The 19,585-nt window shown below is 49.0% G+C and overlaps 1 long non-coding RNA gene across 1 annotated transcript; it reads left to right on the forward strand.

The window, feature by feature from the left end:
• The first annotated feature begins 1,315 nt into the window (after positions 1 to 1,315).
• Positions 1,316 to 2,509, forward strand: LOC144771514 (uncharacterized). The gene is made up of 5 exons (XR_013599317.1): positions 1,316 to 1,429; positions 1,529 to 1,647; positions 1,733 to 1,805; positions 2,056 to 2,133; positions 2,218 to 2,509. It is a non-coding gene; the product is annotated as an uncharacterized LOC144771514 (long non-coding RNA).
• Positions 2,510 to 19,585: the final 17,076 nt, after the last annotated feature.

Genomic DNA, 19,585 nt, shown 5'->3' on the forward strand with positions numbered 1-19,585 from the left:
GCTGGCACAAACACAAAACTTTAAGTCTAATATCGTCGGTAGAAGACCTAGTTAACCTCTGCCCTAGGTCTATACTATTGAAGATATTATTCCAATGCGCAGAGCCTATTGGGATAATAGGAACTACACTACAAGTGTAGAACCCAGGACCACAAACGGAGACTAACAAAGTATAGCAAGGGCAGACAGAGCTTCCTAACCGAGCTTAAAAGTTATCATTGTGCCTTAAAAATGCAAAGAAAAACTATTATACAGAAAGGATTGAAGACAATGGCAAATCATCCAAAGAACTTTATAAAGTATTTTGTGACTTCTACAACCCACCAGTCTGACACGGTCTCAAACCATGGCACCTACAATGGACAACTGTGAGCTACTTAACGCACAAGTTACTTACCTACGGTAACGATATATCTGTAAGAAACAGTAGTTAGTGTCAGATTCCTTACCTTAGAATATATCCAGGCGTCAGACTGGATGCGGAAAGTTTGCCAGCAGTACCTCTGCGCATCGGTAGGCATAGTCTGCGGCTCCGCGCCGGTCGTCGTGATCGCCGGGATGACGGAGTACTTAGACACCGCCCTCGTGCGCTGACGTCAGCTCTGTACATAGTTTGCCACGCCAGGAACGCAGAGCCATGTAAGAAACCGACACAGGTGCCATGAAACTAGGGCCCTCAAAGGGAGATACTTTAACCCTAGATATCGGTGCGCAGAATGGGGAGGATGGGTGGGGCGGTAAGGAATCTAACACTAACTACAGTTTCTTACAGATATATCTATACCGAAGGAAAGTAACTTGTGCATCTGAAAGAAACAGGATAGTGTTAGATTCCTTACCTTCGAATAGATACCCCAGCAATACCAACCCCGGTGGTGGGTCTGCGAACCAAGATCACACCAGAAAGTCCTGGAGAACGGAACGGACGAAAAAGCCATCTCTCTGGACTTGGCTGTCCAGGCAGAAGTGCTTAGCAAACGTGTGCAGTGAAGCCCACGTAGCCGCCTGACAGATGTCCTCCAAGGGGACTCCCCTACCCAGGGCAGTAGTATCCGCCGTGGCCAGAGTGGAGTGGGCGCGCAGCCCCACAGGAGGGTCCTTTCCCGCCACGGAATAACAGACTTTGATGCACAAAATGACCCACCGAGAGATGGTCTGTGCACCGCCCGTCCCTTCTTAGCGCCCACGTAACCAACAAAGAGCTGATCGTCCACCCGGAACTGGCGTGTGCGGTCTAGATAGGAGACTGTGAGTGTAGACGCTAACGCGCACCGCCTGTTTATTTATTTTTTCCTTAGAAACCCGAGTGAACTTTGAAAGGGTTTGTCTAAGAGATACCAGGCATCCCGCTCCATGGCTCGCGGCAAGCCATTAAATTAAATGGTACGGATGCACAGCGAGGAGGTTTCCCGCTTTCTTCGAGTTCCGGGTAAGATTGGGCCATACCTTAATCGTGCCCCTTTTTAGTGATGCGGTGATCGCTAAATGTGTTTGGTAACACACGCCTCCTGTTTATTCCAATCCCTAGACATACAAACGAACCTAGGAGGTCTTTTGTAAAGGCATTTTTCCCGATTGGCGTTTTGGAAGCAAGAAGCCACTGCCAGCAAATTGTGTTTGATTTCTTTTGTTTCACCCTCATATATGGTGAGTAAACAGATAAAGTAGTGGGTTAAAATGCAATGACGACATGTTAATTATGTTCTGAATTGCACTTTCTTGTTAATTGCAGATATGAGTTTTCTGTCACGAATAGAAGCGTTTCCATGCATAATCAGCACCTAGGATCGCGGCTGCGTGAATAGGTGAGCCTTAGACTAGTGCCACACGCTCTTCTGTGGAGTAAGATTTGACTTGAATGGTGGGGGCTAGCCCTGTGGTTGGCTGTTTTGTTTGGTTCTCCGTCGTTTGATTTGGTAACTTATGTTTTTAACCCGGCTGGGTAGTGTATGATGTTTTACTGAACTGTACACGTGTGCTGATATTAAATATGATATGACGTGGATTATAGTCGAGTACGGTCCACTGTCTTATAAATGCCTAATTTATTTTTAGGATTACGCTCTCTTGGCAATAGGAGCCCGTGGCCCAACATCAGTTTCAGACGGAGCCGCTAGATTCACCGCGCTTCGTGTAGGTAACTAGGCATGGCTTTAATTAGCCTTCAGCTATTCTTGTAAGAATATACCAATCCTAATTTAGTTTTTCCTTTTGTAGGTGCCCCCTTTTGTACTCCCACACCCCACCACCACCCGTCCTGAGGAAGACCCCGCTGTAGGGCAATAACGTCGCCTGCGAAATTGGGGTCGAAACGTCGACATACTGTTTTTTCTTTCTTACCTGTGGGCAAACTGATCACTTGTGGACTGTGCCAGACATCAACAGGATAGGATTTGCTCAACCTATGAGTTGATATATGATGATGTATATAGATCCAGTGTGGTACTATATGTTCAAATATTGATGAGACCACATATTATGTTACTCCTTTACGACTAATTTAAATCTATGCTGCACATTTTTCCTTTCTTCACCTCCCCCCCACCCCCCTTCTCTTCTGGGCTTATCGTGAAATGTTTTGAATTGTAATACTGCGAAAAGATATGGTAATTAATTTACAAGAAAGGATGTATATTAAATAACATTCTTTGAAGTCTATGTTTATGAGGTTAATTTTGCTGATTTGTTTATCTTATGTTGTTCCAACTGGGACCCCTTCTCATATATCATTGATTACCCAGGTCCCAGTACTAGTGGGTTGACCCATTTATTATAACATAACACTGAAACTTCAGGTCCCACTGCAGAGCTCGCATCCGCCACCTGGCGTGATGCACCGGTAGAATGCAGGAGGCCATCAGCCCCAGGAGCCACAGCATCAACCTGACCGAAACTCGGGATAAAGGCTGAAAGATCGGAATCAGAGCCGGAAAATCACGAACCCGCTGTTCGGGAGGATAAATCCGAAACTGCGCCGAGTCCTGAACCGCTACTATGAAAAGGAGCTTCTGAGAGGGGCACAGGTGTGACTTCGGCACATTGATGGAGAACCCAAGTGCAGGAGGTCGGCCGTAATCAGGAGATGGGAGACGACTGTCTGGGGCGAGCCCACCTTTAACAACTAGTCGTTAAGATAGGGGAAGACTGAAACCCCTGATCTGCACAGATGAGCTGCGACCACTGCCATCACTTTCGTGAACACCCCAGGGGCACTGGTAAGGCCGAAGGGGAGAACGGTAAACTGAAGGTGCTCGTGGCCTACAGTGAACCGCAAGTAGCGCCGGTAGGACGGGAATGTGGAAATATGTGTTCTGCAAGTCCAACGCTAACATCCAGTCTCTGGGGTCTAGGGAAGTAACGACACAAAGTCAGCACCTTGAACTTCTCCTTCCGGAGGAAGCCGTTGACTCTCCGGATGTCCAAGATAGGGCTTAGGCCCCCTTTGCCCTTCTTGGGTCCCAGAAAGTAGTGGGAGTAGCAACCACGTCCTACTTCTGGCCCTGGAACGAGCTCGATGCCCCCCTTGGCCAAGAGGGCCATAACTTCCTCCTGCAGAAGTTGCAAGTGATTTCCCCCGACATGCGGTGGTACTGCGGTGGCATGGCTGGAGGGGTCGCCTTGAAGGGGAGGGAGTAGCTCCTTCGGACGATTTGCAGCACCCACCTGTCCAACGTGATGGAGCGCCAGGGGAAAAGGTGATGGCAGACCCTGCCCCCCCACTGGCGTCGAATGGGCCTGAAAGCTCGGACTAGAAAGGCTTTGAGGCAGATGCTGCAGGAGTGGATATGGACTGACCTTGCCGTTTTCCCTTGGCACCGCCACGGCGGTTACCACGTCCGCATTGATGCTGGTTCTGCAGCCTGTGGCTGTACGAACGCGTGGGGGCACCCCTTCCTTGGCCACGAAAGGGGCGAAAAGCAGAAGTCTGCTGGCGTTGGGCCAAGTACTTGAAACGCTCAAACGCACTGTCTGCTTTGTCGCCAAAAAGGCGACGGCCATCAAAGGGCATGTCCAAGAGCGTGGCCTGGACATCCCCTGAAAAATTGGCGGACCTCAGCCAGGCATGGCGACGGATCGCCACCGTTGTGGAAATCGCTCTGCCCAGCGAGTCTGTGGTACCAAGTCCACATCTGATGGAGGAGCGTGCGGCAAGTGCCTGGGCGAGACGTGCCTGGGCCTCCTCCGGACACTGGGGCAGCACGTACGCAACAGTGTCCCACAAAGTGTGGGTGTAACCACCCAAAAGGCAAGCGGTGTTGATAGACCGCAACCCCAAACTCAATGAGGAGAACAGTTTCTTCCCAAAATGATCAAACCTTTTGGATTCCCGTTCTGGAGGAGCAGTCGGGAATGCGGACTGGGATGTAGAGTCCTGGATCACCAGGCTCTCAGGGGTGGGGTAACGGACAGAAAGTGGGGGTCGCCCGGAGCCAAGCGGTGGCGTCAGGCCACGTTCCGATCCACAGGGGGCACTGTGGAGGGCTTGGACCAAGTGCCCATCAGAACGTCTGTGAGGGCTTCATTAAAATGCAGCAGAGGCTCCGAAGAGTTTACTGGCTGCTGAAGAACCTCGGTGAGGAGATTAGTCCTCACGGCCGCAGCAGGGATCTCAAGAGCCAAGGCCTTGGCTGTCCTGCGCAACACCACACCATAAATGGCACCCTCCTCCGTAGCCACGGAGGGAGGAGAGATGAATCCAGTGTCAGGCGATGTGTCCAGACCACTGGCCTCCCCCCAACTCATCTGCCCAGTCCTGACTTAACTGGCACTGCTGTGCCAGAGGGTCCTCAGACCCCTCCCAGTCATTCTCTTCATCCGTGTCCTGATAAAAAGGCAGAAATAACAGAGCCGGGTCATAGGTGAATTGCTCACCCACCGACGCTGGAGACGGCGCCGAGCGGCACCGTTCCGACGCCGGACTGAAACTGGGGATGGTGTTGTCCGAAGACTGCGCCGGGAGCGACACCATCAGGGTCGGCACCAGCGGAGGAGTCGTGAGGTCAACTGGCGTCGTTCGGGATTCAGGCCTGGATCCCTCGGGGCCCTGCGGTGTCGGGACCAAAGTCGACGACGGCGCCAGAGCCGTAGCACCCGATGGCGCCGGGGCCGAAGCCGCCGGCCCGCTAGGACTCCTAGTCGGGTCCGCAGGGCCCGAAGGCGCACCAACAGGCCTCGACGGAGGGAAGTGAGTACTCATGGCCACGAGGAAATCACGTATCTCCTCCGGCGTCGCATGCAGGCCAGGGACCGGAGGGTTTGGAGACAGATGCGACGCATGCGGCTCTGGCGGAGCCGCCCAAACCCTCAGCCGCGTCGCGCGAGCGGTGAGGGGAGTCGGAAGAGCAATGTCATCTCTTCAACTTCTTTTTAGAGTGCCTCAACTTACCGGAGGACTTGGAGCCAGGCGAGGGGTGATGGCTCAACGAGCGGTGACTACTGCGGCTCCGAGACCGTTCCCTCGACTTCCTCCTCGACCGGCACCGTGAGCGGCGCGGAGCCGACTACGGGATCTCAAGAAGCTTACGGGGCCACTCCCGCCTAGCTTTCGAGGTCAAGGTCCGGCAGTCGGGACACGACTTGTCATCGTGGTCAGACCCGAGGCAGTAGAGACACCGATGGTGGGGGTCGGTCACCGACATCAGATGGTGACAGGCTTCGCACGGCTTGAAGCCAGGCATCCCTACAGCACCAGGAGTTGAAGTCGACTCGAAAAGAGATCCAAAACAGATCAAAAAAGTTAGTAAACAAATGACTAGAAGTACTGCTCTTCTTGGATCTGTGCTTGCTGGCGCGGAAAAAAGAAGAACGGACGCAGCACGCGAGGTGGCGTCTAAGTACTCCGACTAAGTCATCCCGGCGATCGGACGTGGAACCGCAGACGGCGCCTACCGGCGCGCAGGTGTACTGCTGACAAAAACTTTCCGGATCCAGTCTGACGCCTGGGGTAAGGAATCCAACACTAACCAGTTTCTTTCAGATAACTTTTTCACCGACAAAGTGCCCAAAATCTATGCATCCTTAAAAACAATCAGCCCGAGAAAGATAATATAGACTGGGAAACCATGACTTCTCATCCCCTGGCTCGGGTCCATCTGGCCACTCAGGCCCCCCTCTCAGAATAGCAGGTAGCTAAAGCTATGACCGAGGTTAAGGCAGGATCACCACTCGATCCCTGTCCACACTTCATCTTTTCCAGATTAGTGTCAGCTTTATGTCCCTATGTCACCAAAATCTTTACTCGGTCCTTAGAGCTAGCTTCCTTCTCCACCATATGGAAGGAAACAGTGGTCTTTCCTCTACCAAAAAAAATCAGGCTTAGAAATGTATGACCCAGCAAACTATCGACCGATCTCGCAGCTACCATATCTATCCAAAGTCTTGGAGAGATTGGTAAATAGACAACTCACTACTTTCCTCGAAAACAATAACCTACTAGACCGCTCCCAGACTGGTTTGAGAGCCAACAACAGCACTGAGGCCATGTTGCTCGCTGTATCTGACATTATCAGATCCCTAGTGGATCAAGGCAGACCCGTAGCATTGATGCTTTTGGACCTCACGATGGCTTTCGATACCGTATCTCACAACAACTTACTCCTCATTCTTCACGAGAAAGGATTGCACTCAAAAGAACTCTCATGGTTCACATCCTTTCTGAAAAACGGAACCCAAAAAATTCAAATAGGTCCTTACTCTTCTAATACAAAAAGTATCAAACACAGAGTCCCACAGGGCGCCTCCCTAAGCCCCACTCTTTAATTGATATGTCTCTTCCCTAGCAAATACCAGTAGGAAATGGGGCTTTGACATCTGCTCATATGCAGATGATACACAAGTACGGATCCCTCTGGATGACAGGCTTGCCAACACTGACACTAAGAGCAACCTAATTAACTACCTCACTGAAGTCGCAACCTGGATGACAGATCACTGCTTTAAAATAAATGCTGGAAAATCAGCGATTTTACTCTTCCGAGGGGCACACTCAATTTGGGAAAGCAGCTAGTGGCCCCAAGCGATGGGAACCGCCCCTGAACCCAAGCGCGTTGCAAAAAATCTGGGCATCCTATTCGATAATGCGCTATGATGGACCAAGTACGCACGCTATGTGGAAAAAGCATTACTACACACACTTTTCCGCAGACTTTTTCCTTGGATTCCTCTGAATTGTAGAAAGATGGTCACCCAGGCCCTCTTGAAATAGACTGGACTACGGAAATACACTTTACGTGGGCATGCCCAGTTACCTTTTTTCTCGCCTTCTAGTAGTCCAAAACGCAGCTGCCAGAATGATCTGTAATAAAAAAACATACAGCTCAGCATCCGACAGAATGAAGGAGCTACTTTGGCTGCCGGTGCGACAAAGACCCAAATTCAAGCTCCTCTGCTATGCCCATAGAACCTTGCATAATATAGGCACACACATCCTATGAGATATAATGGCATTCTACATCCCTACACGTAACTTGAGATCGTGTCAACAAGTCCTTGTAAAAGGCAAACGCACCACCAGAGTCAGGATGGGAGACAGCTCCTTTTCTAAGTCAGCTGCCGTCCTGTGAAATGGCCACCCACTTGACTTAGGCCTGACAGACGGCCATCTGCTTTTTAGAAAGAAGCTAAAAACCTTCCTGTTCCCCAGATACTGAATCAATTAGTCACTAACTAAAAACAACCTACGACACAAACACCCTGTCTCTTAAACCGCATTGCATGCTATCCTAGCGCTGTGATGTCCTTTGGGATTAATGTTGTGCTCTACAAATACAAAATACTTAGTTTATCCAATTGACTGCTCTAAGCATACTTAACAAATGAAATATAGCAGCTATGCTCCATTATCCCTTATAAAATGCAATCAACCCTGCTGTAGACAGCCTGGTCTCCACCGTGTGATTTTATATCGGAAGTAGGAGGGAATTTGTGGGATATTTGAAACGTCCCTCTTGACACCTACTAACTCCCAGCCAGGACAGGACGGACAAAAGAGGACATTGATGATCCATTACACAGTGGTTCACAGTCCCTTTTTAAAAAAATGTTATTAAAACAATGGTGCTTATTTCAGCACGATGCTCCTCTTGGTCAGTGCCTGGCAACCCCCACTGAGATCGGTTCAACCGCCCCACACCAAAAGCCCTAACCTCATCCTATTTTCCGTAATCTTAAGTTCTTCAGGCAGCTGTGCGGTCAAGCCACACCTGACAAAAACACCTCTCAATCCACAAATAGAGAGAAAATTTGCCTATAATGGAAGTCATGTATCGGGGCCTTTTGTGGCATCACAGTTGAGCAATACGGATTCAGTTTACAGTAGACCACCAAGGTTAAACTTTTATATAATGACACACTTCTGAACAAAACTACAAGATGGCAGAATAATGTGCAGCATGTGAAAACAGTAGGTTCCGGCTTCAACACAGATTTACAACATAAATCACTGGAACCCAATTATTAAATAAATAATCAAGTCAACAAATAAGAAAACAAGTTACTTACCTGCAACTACAGTTATCCAGTATTGGTATCTTTCATAGATTCACATGCCTGAATCATTCCCCGTCGCCGAGGTGGGAGTCCCACGGTAACAAATATACAATAGCAGTGCCTAAGTAAAAACTTTAGTAGGCTGATAAGAGTAAAGGCCCAAACAGGCCCAAATCTTAGTAGCCTATCTACCTCCTTATGTAAAAAGAACTGAAAATAGTTACAACCAATCAGAAGTCAGCACCCTCTAGAACCTTCTCAGCAGAGGCAGTTCTCCTCAGATTTTCTTAGCACAAGTGAGGAGTAAGTATCCCCATTAGAGAACTGTCCTGCCCGGGGAGGAGGGTGGGTGCATGTGAATCTATGAAATATACCAATACTGGATAACTGTAGTTACAGGTAAGTAACTTGTTTTCTTATCCAGTATTGGGGTATCTTTCATAGATTCACATGCCTGAATCAGAGTAGCAAGCAGTAAGTCTAAAAATGTCGTTTGCGGAAGGTGGGAGACAAAACGTCAATCTACATATCCCCCACTCATCCGGAAGGTTATAGAGCACCTAAAATATGCACATACATATAAATGCAAAAACCTTCTGAAATGAAACAATTATAGCCATTTAACATATTTCATATTTAAGAACAAAATTTGACAATTAGAAACATTAGAAATCAATCTGAGAGACATTCAGAAATCTAGCATTAATGAAGATGTCGAAGAACCGCTTCTCCCACTGCTGCATCGTCCTGCGACGCAGATTGTAAGCAGTAGTGTTTCGTGAACGTGTGGACATTCTTCCATGTCGCAGCACGGCAAATGTTATCCAACGTGACCCCAGCAAATAAGGCTGTAGAACACGACATAGTTCTGGTGGAATGTGCTTTAACCTTTCTGAGTAAAGGTTTGTTGGCTTTATCATGACAAAACTGTATGACATCTGGCTACCGTTGCTTTTGTAACGGCTTGTCCCATCGTGGCTTGACCATAAGCGATCAACAGCTGATTAGATTTTCTTATATCCTTAGTCCTTTGAAGGTAGAACTTCAAGCAACATTTTACATCAAGAAAATGTAAAGCCTTTTCTGCCGGTGTAACAGGATCCGGGAAAAAATCTCGAGCTTTACTGGTTGGTTCACGTGGAATTGAGACGGTACCTTTGGAATGAATTTTGGATTTGTTCGCAAAGTAAGGTAATCCTTAGAGAAATGAAGAAAAGGTTCTGAAATTGTGAAAGCCTGGATTTCTCCAACCCTCCGGGCTGAGGTGAGGGCTAACAAAAGCGCTACCTTCCTGGTTAAAAATGTTAATTCAGTCTTGTGAATTGGCTCGAAAGGTCTTATCATCAATTGAGAAAACTGTATTGAGATCCCACTCTAGGAGGTGAAGGTTGAACGGGAGGAAAAGCCCGGAATAGCCATTTTAGAAATTGTTTGATAAGTGACGACGAACAAAGTGATAGCTTGTTAGAGCTCTTTCTGAATCTAGAAATCGCAGCGAGGTGGACTTTGATAGATAACACTAGACCTGCTTTAGCTAGTGATAGTAAATAGGGAAGAATATCCTCTGGTGGGGCCTGAAGTGGATGTAAGTTATTTGATTCGCACCAATGACAGAAGCGCTACCGTTTAAAGCGGTATGTTCTGATAGTGCTTTGAGCGCGGGCTTTAGATAGAACATCTCTACAGTCCTGAGAAATTTTGAGATCTTTGAATTCTAATAAGTCAGGAGCCATGCGTGCAAGTGAAGCGATTGTGGATTCGGATGCAGAATCTGACTTCTCTCCCTTGTCAACATGGTTAATGTTGGATGGAGGCGAATCGATGTTGTAGTGACAACAGAAGTAATTCCTGAAAGCAATACTGCCTCGGCCAGCGAGGAGCAATTAGGATAAGACTGCAATGTTCACTCTTCATCTTCTGCAGAACGCTCAGGATTAATGGTATCGAGGGAAAAGCGTACGCATAAATCCCTGACCATTGCATGGACAGGGCATTCCCTCTTGATCCCCGTTGAGGAAATCTGCTGGCATAATAGAGGCATTTGCTGTTCTGTAGCATTGCAAACAGGTCTAGAGTTGGTGTGCCCCACATTCGGAAGATCCTGTTCACCTGCCATTGCTCTAACTCTCATTCGTGACAACCTGCGAGAGATCTGCTGAGGTTGTCGGCTAGGGAATTTTGAGTTCCTTTGACATGCTGTGCTCCGAGGGTTATGCCATGCTTGATAATCCACTACCACATCTCTTGAGCTTCCTGCGATAGGGAGAGAGACCTCGTTCCCCCTGGTTTGTTGAGGTAATACATGCTGGTGGTATTGTCCGTTCGCACAAGCACCGAGGAGTTCGTAATTCTCGGAAGGAATGCTTGTAGAGATAGGAAAATGGGCCTCAGTTCGAGACTGTTGATGTGTTTTTGCTGATAGTGTCGACACCAACGACCCTGAACTTGAAGGTCTTAGAGATGTCCTCCTCACCCCTCCATAGATGCATCCGTAGTCAGGACAAACTCTGGGAAAGTGGCCAGGAACGTGAGACCCAGAGATAGATTGCTTCTTTTTGACCACCAGTGGAGAGCCTGTATAATTCGTGTGGTCATCTTTAAGGAATCGTCGAATGACCCTCCGGCCTGCTGCCATTGTTTGTGCAACTCTTCTTGCAGTGATCTCATCCTGAGTCTTGCAAGTGGGACTAAACTGATCGCTGAAGAGCACATCCCCAGAAGAGAAGCGAATGTTCGGACAGAAACTGACTTTTATTGAAATCAACCTTGCCAGTCTTTGTAATTTGTTCTGGCGATCCTGAGTCAAGAACGCTTTGCATTGTTGGGTGTCTTTGGGTGAGTTGCTCCCAGAAAGGTCAGAACTTGGAGAGGTTGCAACTGCGACTTGTTGGCGTTGAGAATAAGTCCCAGATTTGAGAATAGATTGAGGCAACGTTTTACAGCTTGTTTCGTAGCTTGCTTTTATGGACCCTTGAGCAGCCAATCGTCGAGGTATGGAAAGACTTGTATTCCTTGAGACCTCAGTGAGACTGGAGCTAGGCATTTTGTGAACATTCTTGGGGCTGATTTTAGCCCGAACGTAAGCACCTTAAATTGAAAGTGGACGCCAGCCACAGTGAATCGTAGGTATTTGCGATGTTTGGGGTGAATAGAGATATGGAAGTAAGCGTCTTCCAGGTCCAGAGAAGCCATAAAGTCCCCTTCGTTGAGGCAGCTCAACACATCTGTTAATGTCACCATCCGAAAACTCTGTTTCTTCAGAAACTTGTTGAGTCTGCGCAAGTCTAGAATCGGGCGCCACTCCCCCGATTTCTTCTTTATGAGGAAGAATCGAGAGTAGAATCCTTTCCCTTTTTGCAAGACTGGAACTCTTTCTATTGCATTCTTGCGTAACATCTTTAAGGCTTCTTTGAACAGTAAATGAAGACGAGGGGGACCCTTGGGCGGGGTCGTAGGTGGTTTCCTTAAGAACTCCAGAGTGTGTCCTCTTCGAACAAGGTCGAGGACCCACTGATCAGATGTGATGTTCTGCCATGTTGGGAAAAGGCTGAGATCTTCGCGCCCACAGGGAGGGGAGAAGGTTGAACTGGCGTCCGGCAAAGCTCATTGTCCCTTATTTGAGTCGCGGCCTTGATTGCTCGATCGCCGGCATCCGCCTTGACGAGAGAAATTATTTGAGGATGATTGCCTGTATGACGACTGATAATAAAGCTGTTTGTATTGAGATTGGTATTGTCCGTTTTGCTGATTGTGGTAATTTCCTCTCGAGGAAAAACCACAGCCCCTAGTTCCTCTGAAAGAACCTCTCTTATATTGCAGGGTACCCAGCGACTTAGCCGTGTCCGTGTCTGTTTTGATGGTCAATAATGCGTCATCAATATGCTTACCAAAGAGTGACTCGCCATCGTAAGCCATATCAAAAATCTTCGTCTGCACCTCAGGTCTAAGCGAGGTCGCTCTGAGCCATCCCTGGCGTCTGAGAACAGCAGATTCTGCTAGCTGCCTTAAATTTGTGTTTGCAATGTCTAAGGCGCAATCAATTATTTCTGATGCAGCCCGTTCTCCTTAAAGCACTATCCTTCGTGCTTCCTGCCAACGATCTTAAGGTATCAGCTCCAGAAATTCTGATAACTCTGACCACATCTGACAGTCATAACGTGCCAAAATTGGCAGAGAATTGGCTGCCTTGATGGATGAGGCAGCATTGGTGGAAAACTTCTTTCCTATCAAGTCCAATCGTCTGCCCTCTTTATCTGGTGGTGTAGAGATTGGGGTAGACAGATTTTTTGACCTCTGTTGTGCAGCCTGCGAAATTACCGAATCAGGGCGCGGGTGACCCAGCAGACAAGATGGAGCATCTGGTGTTGCCCGATAGGTCTTGTCGATTCGAGGAAGGACTACAGGAATAGAGGCAGGCGTCTTCATAATCTTAAGTCCTTCCTTCCAAATGAAATCTATAATCGGTACAGCCCTGTTGATTCTACTATACCCTTCTTTAAAGTCGTGAAGAAAACAATCCTACTGTTCAATAGTGATTGGAAGTTCAAACCGCGCAGCAGCTCTTTGCATGATATTATGAAAGCCGCCAATATCCTCCGGTGGCGAGTCAGATGGTTGTGGTATAGGAGGCGAAGGCATGGGGTTTACATAGTCATCTCAAGGATCTCTAGTCACATCATCATGAGGTAATTCACCTTCTTCTCTTCCGTCATCATCTGATGATGAAGTATCCTGATTACCTTGTGGCATTTGTTCTGCAAGGTGTCTTGGTGAGGCAGGCTCTTGTGACGGTGGAGTCGGTGTAACCACCGGTACAGTAGGTACCGTCGAAGTAGAGGTTGTAGGTGGAAACCTCTGCCGATAATCGGACAACATGGCTTGTAAATCTTGAATTAATGAATAAGGAAGATGACCTGTGTCTTCAGATCTTGGTTCTCTATGCGACTGTCTATGATAAGGCGTAGACAAGTATTCTTGGTAAAAATGCTCATGAAAGGTATCCTCTTTATCCTCATCTTGACATTTTATCTGTAATTCCGATGGATGGCGCGCAATCCCAAAAGGGCCTTCCTCCTCCTCATCATCATCATCTTCATCAGAATCTTCTTCCTCTACATATGTCTCTAAGATATATGAGGGTAACAATGGGGAAATTTTGGTATATTCCTGTCTATGGGACGTTTTTAATTGAAAATGGGTATACGTAACAGGTGAAGCTTGAGATCTCTGAGGTAACCCAGACCAAGATTTCAAAGGTGGGCTTTTGGTCAGAAAAGGGGTCTTCGTCGACATGGGCATCTGGACCAAAGGTACAACAGCCGACTGTGTCATAGATGGGCTTGTCGTCGACAGAATCGCCGTCGACGGTGCTGCCGTCGATGGGCTCTTCATTGACTAGGTTGTCGTCGACAGGGCAGTCGTCGATGGACTCTTCTCCGACGGGGCCTTCGTCGACGCACTCTTCGACGACGGGGCCTCTGTCGACGGGGTAGCTGTCGACGGGACCGTCGTCGAAGGGATCTTCATCGATGGACCTGCTGTTGACGGGCTCTTCTTCGATGAGATCTTAGACGTCGACCGGCTCTTCGTCGACGATGACTTCACTGATGGTACCATCGTCGACGGCATAAACGTAGACGGGGTCGTCGATGACGATTTTGAAGAGTGTCCCCAGAAGATTTCTTAGTGGTCGAAATTTTAGATGACACTATCGGAGAAGGTATAGCTCTAGTAGATACCGTAGTAGAAGAGCTTGAAATAGAAGAAGTCACCAGTAACAGAGTCTTGACCTGGGCTTTACTCACTGTTTTTGTTGCTGAAGACTTGGTAGGTTCTGAAGGTGGAGGTAAAGGTGATCCAGCAGGAGGTGCAGACTACCTCCTTGGGTGGTCTGAAGCTCTGTGAGAGGATTTATGATGTTTTTTCCCCTCAGGAGAAGAGCTGTCTCTGGATCTGGCTCTTTTGCTGGAAGTAGAGGCCCAGTCCTCCTCATCTGTAGAAGATGATTTGAGCCATAAGAGAACTCTTGCCTCCCTGTCCCTGATGGTCTTGGCAGGGAAGGTTCGACAAATCCTACAATCCTTTACAATGTGATTAGGATGTAGGCAGTAGATGCAGTCCTTGTGCTGGTCATCTACATGGACCCTCTTTTTATCACAGGTCCTGCAAGTCTTGAAGAGAGCTTTCTTTTCAGACATGCTGAAAGAACAATGAAGAAAAACGAATAGTTTCTTACCGGTCGGTGTAGTTTGGCAGCTTGATGATCTTTCTGGATTCACTATGCTGGGCATTATTCCGCGGTCTTGTGGTTGGGTCCGGAATCGTAGTCTTTTCTTTCTCTTTTTTTTTTGTAGCCCAGGTGGGCGTCGACGTCTCACCTCTTGGTGTATTTCCGGTGACGTCGGCACGCTTCCTACGGAAGCTCCCACCCTTGGGCGCCATCTTCGGATTCTTTTTTCTCGTGTTCGTTTTGTTACCGAAGTTATGGCAATGTTCAACTAAAGTATTTTCACCGCTTTAATCTTTAAGGTTTCTTTTTCCATGCAGGTGTGGGCACCCTCTTTGGCGGTGCGATCCTCTTTGCTCCCTCCAGGAATCTCTTAACGACCTGTGATGTGAAGAAACTCTTGCACGTTTCTCCTCTCCTGTAAGCGACTATCGCTGCCAAGTGAACCCTTAGAGAGGATGAGCTCAGATTTTTGTCGAGCAGGTGCGTGAGGTACTTCAGCACTGTAGAGTCCTTTTTCATCTTCTTGTGTAGCTTTTCCCTCCTGCACCACAGTGTAAATCTCTTCAATTTTGCTACGTAGCACTTCCGTGTGCTGGGTCTTCGTGCCTCCCGAAGTACTCGTAGGGTACTTTCTGGCAGCTTCAAATGCGCAAACTATGTCCTCAGGAGCCACGCTACGAGGCTCAGGCTCTCTGGCTCCGGGTGCAGCACTTCTCCATTTTGCATGGAGAGTAGGTCTTTTCTCCTCACAAATCTGTGAAGTGCGCTCTGTCATCTCCATGATCTGCGAGTAGCAGGTCTGCCTGGCCCACTGCGGTGCGACCAGTATCAGGGTCATGTTGCTCGCTCTGCACTTGCTGAGTACCTTGTGTATCAGTGGTATCGGGGGGGAAAAGCGTAAGCAAATGTCCTGGACCAGCCTATCCATAGGGCATTCCCCAGGGAGCCCTCCCCGGGCTGCCTGGATGCGAAGTTTTGGCATTTTGCATTCTGGCGTGTCGCAAATAGGTCTACAGACGGTGTCCCCCACCTGCTGAAGAACCTCCTTGTCTCTTGTGCATTGAGTTCCCACTCGTGGGATCCCGATGTCTCTCTGCTGAGCCAGTCTGCTTCTACATTGTCCTTCCCTGGCAGATGTATGGCTAGCAGGTCTATTTTGAGTGGTATGGCCCATCTCCATATCTCCTGCGCAAGTTTTGAGAGCGGGGCTGATTGTGTCCCCCCCCTGCTTGTTGATGTAAAACATCGCTGTTGTGTTGTCTGTCTGGTTGTACAGTTTTGTTTGGAAGGCCTTTAAGGCTAGGAAAACTGTCTTCAACTCCAGGTAATTGATGTGTCTGACCGCATCTGCTGGTGTCCACAGACCTCTTACTTTGAGTTCCTCCATGTGAGCGCCCCATCCCTTCTGGGACGCGTCTGTGGTAATGGTCACTGTTGGGGTTGGTGGCGTCAGAGGCTTCCCCCTTGTTATGTTCTCCATGTTCCACCATGTCATCTCTTTCTGTACTGCGTGCATTACAATGACTAGATCCTCCCAACGACCTGTAGCTTGTGACCATTGATCCTGTAGCCATTCCTGTAAAGGTCTCATGTTGAGCCGTACGTTTGGCATTAGGTGTATGCATGATGCCATCATGCCCATGATTTTGCTCGCTGTCCTCACTGTCCGAGCTTGCCCCTTCCGGTAGAGCTGCGTCTCCCTCAAGAGCGCTATCGCCCTCTTCTCGCTGGGGAACACCTTGCTCTGTAAGGTGTCGATCTGTGCTCCAAGGAAGATTTTTATTTGTTCTGGTTCCAGGGAGGATTTTCCCCAATGGATGCAGAATCCTAGACTCAGTGTGTTGGTCACTCTATGCGCGTGCTGCTTAAATGTTTTGTATGAGCTTGCTTTGATCAGCCAGTCGTCCAGGTAAGGGTACACGTGTATCCCTTCCCTTCGTAGGTGTGCTGCGACTCTTGCGAGGCACTTTGTGAAAACCCTTGGTGCCGATTTGAGTCCGAACGACAGGGTTGTTAACTGGTAGTGGTCTTCTCCTATGATGAATCTGAGGAGGTGCTTGTGGCCCCTGTTAATTGGGATGTGCGGGTAGGCATCCTTTAAGTCTATGGTGACCATGAAGTCCCCGCCTTGCAATTGAGGAAGCACCTCTTGTAGGGAGGTCATCTTGAACTTTTGCGTTCTTACGAACTTGTTTAAGAATCTTAGGTCCAGGATGGGTTTCAGTTTCGTCCACCTTTGGTACCAGGAAGTATGTGGAGTATACGCCCTTGTTCCTTTCCCTGTAAGGTACTGGTTCTATGGCTTGTTTTTGCAGGAGCTCCCTTGCTTCTCCCGAAGGAGCTCTAGGTCTCTTCTTGCTAGTGGCCTTCTTTTTGGTCTCCTGTCTGTTAGCTTTCCTTCTAACTCTATGCAGTACCCGTACTGTATGATGTTAAGTACCCATTTGTCTGATGTTATACTCTTCCACTCCCTGAAGTAGTGCTTCATTCTTCCTCCCACTGGTCTTACACGTACGGAGGTGTCTAGTTTGTGTAACTCCTGTCCGATGTGTTTGTGCTCCACCCTGGGAGTTTTTGCTCGGGTGGGCACATGGAGTTTTATTGAGTCACTTAGAGGCGGGTTGCTGACCCCCTCTCTTATTCTTTCCACGTCCATTCCCTCTCCCGCGAAAGGTCTGGCCTCTAGGTTGGTACTGCCAGGACTGCTTTGGCTGCCCCTGCTGTGTCTGGGTGTCTGCTTGGTGGGTTTGTTGGAACGCCTGGTGTGATGTTCCTGGCTGGTTTCCTCCCCTCCCGTTAGGTCTTCGTGAGGAGGTGCCCCTTTTCGTACCTCTGAACTGCAGTGCCCCCCATGGATCTCGCAGTTTCATTATCTTTCTTCAGTTGACTGAGCTTCTCATCAACTGGAGCCCCGAACAGCGTTTCTCCGTTGAACGGTGTGTTCAGGATGCTGTGCTGCACCTCTGGCTTGAAGCCCGAAATTCTGAGCCAGGCTTGTCTTCTTTCCGTGATGCCCATCATCATGAGCCTGCTGGAGGTGTCTGCTCCATCCAGGGCAGTCTTGAGGCAAGAATTGGCTACATTCTTCGCCTCTTCGACAAGGTTCTCCGCTCTTTGCTTGAATTCCTGTGGCATGTTCTTAATAACTGGCCCAGCTCTTCCAGGATCTGGTATTGGTGTCTGTTGAGCAGTGCATTGGAGTTCGCCATGCGCCAGTGCATTGCGGCATTCCGTTCAATTCTTCTCCCCACCAGGTCCATCCTCTTGCTTTGTCTGGAGGTGGCCCAGAAGTGGTAGGCACATTGGCCCTCTTTCTGGCCGTGGCTGCGATGATGGGAGTCTGCTGAGACCAATCCCTGAATGTAGGGTGGGTCTTTGGAGGAATGTTTATACTTTTTCTCCATCCTGGGAGTGACGGCTTTGCATGTGGCTGGTTCTTTGAAAGCCTCTTTTCCCTGTGCCATGACACTGTCGAGCATGGGCAGGAACTGGCTCCTTGTTTGTGTAGGGAGCAGTATCTCTAGAAGGAAGTCTGCTTTCTGCTTCTCTTCGTCGAGCTTCACCTTGAAAACTGCAGCTGCATTTCTGATGACTGTGTTGTAGACTCAGATGTCATCCGGCGGCTAGGGCCTCGAGGGGTACGTGTCGACGGCTTCCTCTGGACTCTCGGTGTCGATGTCCTGCCAATCTGTAACCTGAGCTTCCGAGGATGCAGACCGGAGGAGTGTCCTGCGGTTGTCGTCTCCTTCCTCGTCGTAGTAAGAGGCCTCCTTCTCCTCTTGGTCGTCAAAGGTCTCGACCATCGACTGTCCTTCGACGTCTTAGTCCTCCTCCTGTTTCCTCGACCACCTGTAGCCTAGGTTTCGTCGGGATTGTGTATTCTTCATCCTGGCGTCGAAATCTTTTTTCCGCTGCAGGATGTTTTCCATCTCAGCCTCGAGCCGTTTTTTCTTTTTCTCCATTTCGGCCGCGTGATCTGCGCCAAATGGGTCGGCCAATCTTTTCGGCGCCGAGCCGACTTTCGTCGAAGGTTTTGGTGCCGAGCTGGTCCTTCGTTGGCGCTGGATCACCCTTCGGTTCATTTTCCCTCGGCGTCGAATGCTCCTTTTCGGGGGCGGTTTTCGACATCTTCTGCTGTTCTCCAGCTCTCCGCGCCTGGGAGTCCTTCTCAGAGGATCCGCTGTGCCTTGGTGTAGCTGCGGACGCCGAAGTTTTCGGCATCGGCGCTTTCGAGGTTTTGCCCTCAATTTTTCGAGACTCGGGGTCTCTCGGTGCCTTAGGGGGCGTAGAGTCTCCTACCTTCTTTGGAGTCTTCGTAATATCGGTCTGTACGACCGTGTAGCCGTCGTGTTCTGCAGCGGCATTGTCCTCCTCGTCTGATGATAGCCCCAGGTCTCGAAGGGACGGTGGCTGCCCCTTGCCCTGCATGGTGGCGCTGGCTATCCTCTGTCTTTTCCTCACTCGAAGAGTCTTCAGCATGAAGACGGAGCAGGCGTTGCAGTCGTCGCTCTCGTGGTCGACCGGTAGGCAAAGGTTGCAGACCGGATGCTGGTCCTTCTGCGCGTACTTGTGGTGGCAGTTACGGCAGAATTTGAATGGAGTGTTGTCCATCTCATGCGTTCAGGGGGCCCCCCTGAGCTTGCATTCTCCGATGGACGTAGAAGTTCTTGAAGTTCTTCTACTCCTTCGTCGTCCTCTTCGATGACGTATTCTTTTGTAGTCTTCTCAATCTCTTTTCTTGCAAAAAAGTGCGTACTTTCTTCTTTCTCCAAAAATGTCTGGAGCCCTTTCGGGAACGATCCAGACCCAACCGCGGAAAAAAGAATCTGAAGATGGTGCCCAAGGGTGGGAGCTTCCGCAGGAAGCGTG

This window comes from Lissotriton helveticus, chromosome 8 (assembly GCF_964261635.1).
Source record: "Lissotriton helveticus chromosome 8, aLisHel1.1, whole genome shotgun sequence".
Lineage (NCBI taxonomy): Eukaryota > Metazoa > Chordata > Amphibia > Caudata > Salamandridae > Lissotriton > Lissotriton helveticus.